Consider the following 6,000-nt stretch of genomic DNA (forward strand, 5'->3'; position numbering starts at 1 on the left):
GTGATGTGATGTCCATGGGCTCATAGCTCATGTAGCCTGTGCTTGCAAAAAAATAAAAAAAAAATATAAAAAAAATAGCTTTGTATCTTTAAGGGTTGCATGTTTCCTTTGAGACCGACACTAATTTCTGCAGTGCCCTGGGCAAGAATAACATGAGCTCTGCAAGCCTCCATGGGGCTCCATCCTCTGCAGTGCTGTGGAGACAGCATCTTTGCACATTCATGACAAGCCCTAACCTTTCCTCCTGCCCTCAGCTGTCTGTGACTTTGCCCCCTCAGGCTGTGATTGCCCCATCTTTTCATTTTTGAGGCTTTGCAGTCTTTGATGCTATTATAAACAGTGCTGGAAGCCAGGAGCAGGGAAAGGATGTGGTAAAGAGAAGGATGTGATGAGATTGAGAGGGAAACTAGGGAATTCAGCGTCTGCCACAGCCTGCCAGTGCCAAGTCAGTGCACAGTGTGGATGGGGTGCTGAGGACTGACGTAGATGGACGTGTTTGTGGGGTAGAGCCCTGGGAACAGGGGGCTCTGTGGGTAAATTGACGGCACACTACTGTTAAGGTTTCTTATTCTGTTTAGTAATAGCAAGGCATCTTTGTCGGTTCCTGCAGACTGTTTCAGAACATATGGAGTACCCTCTTCATATGCAGCATCAAAGAATCTGGCAGGCACAAACAACTTCAGAAAGAAATGATGACCCTGACTGCACAAGAATGGCTTGGTATAAACACTGCAGGCTGTAAGAATGGGCCCGTGAGGCTCATTCTCAGTTTTGAGGTGAAGGGAATTAACTACTTGGATCTCCAGGAACATCCCGTCGCACACAAGCAACAAACAAAGCTGACAGCTCTGTTTGGTAAGGTTTTGTCTTCCCGTAGGTTTCATCTTTCCAGCCAATCTGTCAAAAAGACTCAAAATGTACACATTTAACAAGATGTTAAAGGAGAGACAGATAGAGCTGTAGACAAGAATTAGTCAAGACTGCACTACCTGCTGAGTCTGATCTCCTCCGTTACCACTGCGTTCACCTTGCTAGCTCTCCTAAACAATGCTCTTTTATCAGAGTCCCGTCCTTGTTCTGTATTTGAAGATCAGCTGCGATATCCTCAGTGTAACCAATCTATCAGCTGGATCTAGATTACCCATTCTATTTTCAGCCCACAGGCATTTTTCTTGTTAGACAGCTGAAGAGCAGCTTCCAAATCTAGCCTGCCTCTTCAAAGTTCACCTTGTACAACAGCATCTCAACTGCAAGTGAGAGAAAAGGATAGGGGGAAACGCAGCTATTGTCAGAAAAGGAGACAACTGCAAAAGTGGGTCGTGAGCATATTCTACAGCAGAAGTTCTGCATCTCAGAAATGGGTCAAAATGTAAATTATCCCATAACTTTCAGCATCTACCTGGGACAAGCACCTATCTGCACCCTGTTTTCAAAGTTGCTTTAACGTGCAGATTCCTGGATTTTAAGTCCAGATGGCTTTACAGTGATCTCCCCATCTGAAATCCCATGTCTTACAGGCCTTAGGATTCAGTAAAACAAAATCTTTCTTTAGATCCCATGCCAGTGATTGAAATGGAGCATATCTTTAAAAAAAGTATTAATAATTTGCTTTTCCAGTGGGGGAGAATTCACCCTCAGCCCTGTGTGTTGTACTTCAATGACCATCCCCACTGCTACAACATTCTGTTTTTATTTCTAGTCTGAATTTGTCTTGCTTCAGCATCCAGAAATTAGTTCTTGTCTGAAGCATTTTGTGCCTGTTTTGAGTGCCCTCTGCTACCAAACTGCAGCCCTCCCCAGACCAGACCAAAGGTCTGGTCTACCCACATATACATCTCAAATATTGTTTACATTTGGTCAGTGGGTAGAAAGCCAGTTTCACAATGTAGAAATTCATTACAAATAATACATATTTCAAGATTAATTAATACAATATTGCAGAATATATTTGCAGAATATATATGCAGAAAAAAAGCAAAATCACCAACCCAAAAACATCATTACATTTACCTTACAGCTGGCTTATATTTCACCATCCATAGCAGAAAGTAAATACGTAATTCAGAAATTAACAATAGAGACACAAATCTTGCCTCCCAGAACCATTTATTTCTGAGCATAACCTCATTTATTTTTGTAACCCTTTCCTTGATTTCAAAATGAATGTATGATATTGTAGCTAATTACATCCTGATATCAGAGCTAATTTACCTTCCCTTTACATGTAGCATGATTTATCTGGAGTAGATTGTTTTGTTCAGATAAAGTTATGGTCAAAGTGGTAATGATATTCTGCATATTTACCATGTTTCCCCTGCAACATGGAGCCAACTAATTGCATTCTGTGCTTTACATTTGTCAGGTCTGATCCCATTACATGTTACTTTGTCAGGGATAGTCTAGCTCCTAATGACACCAGCACCAGAGGTTTTAGGCAATGCATTAAAATACTGCCAGTGGAGAGGAGAAGCACTTTGCAGTCTCTCTGAGACCAAAACAGGTACAGAAAATAAAAGATGGAGCAAAACCAGGCTCGGTGAGATTATTCATGTGACTGTGCTGATGGAACTGGATCTTTCAAAGTGCCTTTGGATTCTTTTGGATGAAGTGAGTTATACGCAGGTAAGCATAACTTACTAGTATGGAATTGATTTATGTTTTTCTTGATGACTCCAAAAGACTTCTGGCAACACAACAGTAAATTAAAAAAGTGAATAAATTCACTTGGCTGACGTTCAGGTCTAAACAGTGAAAAATATGTAAGTTTCATACTGCCCAGGCTAGAGTTTAGATGTACTTTTCTTTAAATCATTGTTTACCTGACCAGTGAAATGAAATCCATGTTTATACAAAATAAAATGACATTTTAATATCTAGTTTACATAAGATTTACTATATAACAGCTACACTACAAAGCTATTGAGAGTAATGGCATACAAATGTGCAGTGTACGTGGTGTAACTGTACATAATTGCATGACGTGTGTTCAAAAAATTCCAGGCAAAGAGAACACAGCAAATCTTTCCAAAGAGCACAGGGCCCACCATAACGTAAGTTAAAATGCACTTATCTAGATAAAATATTTTTGTGTTGTTGGTGGTGGTTTTCCTCCTTTATTTTTTTTATCTTTATTTTTTATTTATTTTTTCCCATTGCCCTTGGAAAAATCTGTATAACACCAAGGCAGTTTTAGGTAAATGTACAAGGACACATGGAAAAATCTATAGGATTATATGAGCTAAAAACAATTAAAAGGGACAACAGCAACAAAAAGAGCAAATAGTTCCTCTTCCATGTTTCCAGTAGCATTTTTTAGTGCAGAATGAAAGTAGACGTTCAAAGCCATGTGCTCCACAGGTGAAAACTAGCTTGATTAACACACCAACTTCATTTGCCAATGTTTGTGGACATGCATGGGACCAGAAAAGGTACACTGAGGCCACTTCGTGGGACTTCACGCAAGTGTGGCAGTGAGGAAGAACCTTATTCATTATTTATGACCTTATTCAGACCGCTCTTCACAGCCAGGAGAGAGGTTAATATGAATGAGAGTTAGACTTAAAAGTACCCACAGGCAAACTAGGGAAACATGAATAGAAATAAGATATGTGAAGAAGAGAATCTGGTGTGCCTAATCCCAAAATTACAAATGTGTTTCACAGCAGGTAGTTACGGATTAATAATGTGCTATTGGCTATTCAGGTGCATTATCCTGAAATAACAGGGAAATAAGAGAATACAGCCCCGTGTCCAGATTGCTTGGGCTTTTTCTCTTTATCTGCATCAAGGTGCCAGGCATCAGCAGACCCCAGGTGCTGAAAGGCCCCACCAGCTGCCAGAGTTTGTCTCACCTTGGGGCACAGGTGACAGCAGGAACAGAGCATGATGCTCACTAACAGGACAAGAGGGGACCTTGCCACATGAGAGGAAGATCTACAGGTCTCCCAAGTGAGTTTTCTGCTTGTTCTCAAAGGGTCTGAGTGTTTCTGATCGAGCCTGGCCAAGTTTGGCAGGGAAAGGGCATGGCTGTCCAGCCCTTGTGGGTGCTCCAGCAACATTCTAGCAGATCGGCACAGAAAGTCCCTGGGGATGTGCTTCTGGGGTGCAGACCAAAACATAGCTGGGAACCTCAGTCTTGAGGTGCACAGCTTGAAAAGCCTTGTTTTATGACAGTGAATTTCTGATATGAATGTCTCCAGATAGGAAGCTCAAGCTGGGGACACAGCAAGGCAGCCATCCTTGTTATCCATAGACACATGAAAGATGCACAACTGCTGTTACTTTATTTTATGGCATGTAGCAGTTTCCCCTCTAGTGAACATAGCGTTGGGCTCTGAGTCTGGTATTCAGGTAAATAAGTATATGTTCAGCACTTCAACCTTTTCTCTCTTGGGGTTGGGTAGGAAGATCAGAAGTTCTGCTCAGCATTAGGTTACTCCTAGGGGCTTTGGCCCAGTACACTTGTAAATAAACCATGGAAGCAGTGGATACAGTGTGGACCTAAAATTACAGACACACAGGATAGACATCAGAGTATTGTACTTCAAAACGGGGAAGATCTTGAAGGCATACTAATGATGGTAATGACTGTGAAGGAAATCCTGTCCATTCTGTGCATTACTAAATGTGCTCAGTAACTACAGACCAGGCAAAGAATAAAATCTGTCTGAAGAAGCTATCACAGGTACAGACACAGAAATGATGGTTGAGCTTCAAGTTATGGCTATCAAATCTGAAAGGAGAGTTTCTTCTCACAAGTTCTGACTGGGACTCCTTTTCTTAGATCTTCTGTTGCCAGCGCCTGTCTAAGAGGAGAGCACAAAGTGGCACAGCTCCAAGCACCAGCATGACTGGCTGGAACATGGTATTAGGTTTGTTGTTGGAAAGGACCTGCTTGGATAGTAAGTAAAATCAGTTCATAATGCAAAATGTTTGGCACCACTCATTATGCATAGTTGGGTGTAAACATTTAAAAATTCATCCTCGTGATTTTATGCAGCCACTTTTTAGGACTGGCCACAGTTACAGGCTATGGTGGATATAATTTAGTAATTCTTCTGCAGGAAATCATTTTTCTTTTTATTGTTTCTGGGTTGCTGAACAACATCTCAAAGTTCTCTGTGAAGGATATCCTGTATCTTCCTGACACAGAAGCAGGAGAGCTGGAGTTTTAGTCATCAGGAGCAGTAGTGCTGTCTGCTAACATTCACCATCTTAGCGTTCAGTTCACATTATAAATTAAGCTTCTGATTTTCTTCCCTTATCAAGGAAGAGACATAAGCTCCTCTAGAAAACCTCTCCGGTGCATAAGACTGTTTTTTGTTTGTTTGTTTGTTTGCAGTCATATCTCCAGAGATTTAATAAGCTACAAAGACATAACTTCCCTTGGAGTGACCAACCTAAACTATTTCCACTGGCTAGAGTCAGCTCAGCAAGCGTAATGAAACAGGGAATTTCAAAGAGAAGTCTGAAGTAAAAGGTTGGTTTCATTTTGTTTGGGACAGGGATATCTTCCTTCTTGTGCTTCATGGCTGACACAAAATAGATTGCCTGCAAATCAAAAACATTTCCAAATATAGCTCTCCTCTTGGCTGGGAGGTTGCTTGTGACACGAGAACATGGCACGGCTTCCAGCAGTATTTCGATGACATAATGAAATGTCTCCCAGCTGAAAAGTTACTCACAGGATTAAATCTCCAAGATTAAAACAAGTTTAGCAACCCTTTTTCTAGGACAAAACAGTTCTTAGCATGCAGCCCTGATAAAACTGTACAGTTTTAAAATCAGTGATTTTCGGTAGGCTAGTTTGGGAGTTTGATACCATGGTGTATATTGAGCTGGATATATATATTTTTTTTCTTCAGTAAAACTGCCAGTTTGTTCATTAGCCCTGCAGTGATTTGTTAAAAACTAACCTTCTATTTTTGTGCATGAAGTTTCTGCAGATTGTTTTCTCTCTCATCTGTGTTTTTCAGGCTAGGCATATCACATCTAAAGTTT

This window comes from Aythya marila (genome assembly GCF_965140915.1).
Source record: "Aythya marila genome assembly, chromosome: 1".
Taxonomy (NCBI): Eukaryota; Metazoa; Chordata; class Aves; order Anseriformes; family Anatidae; genus Aythya; species Aythya marila.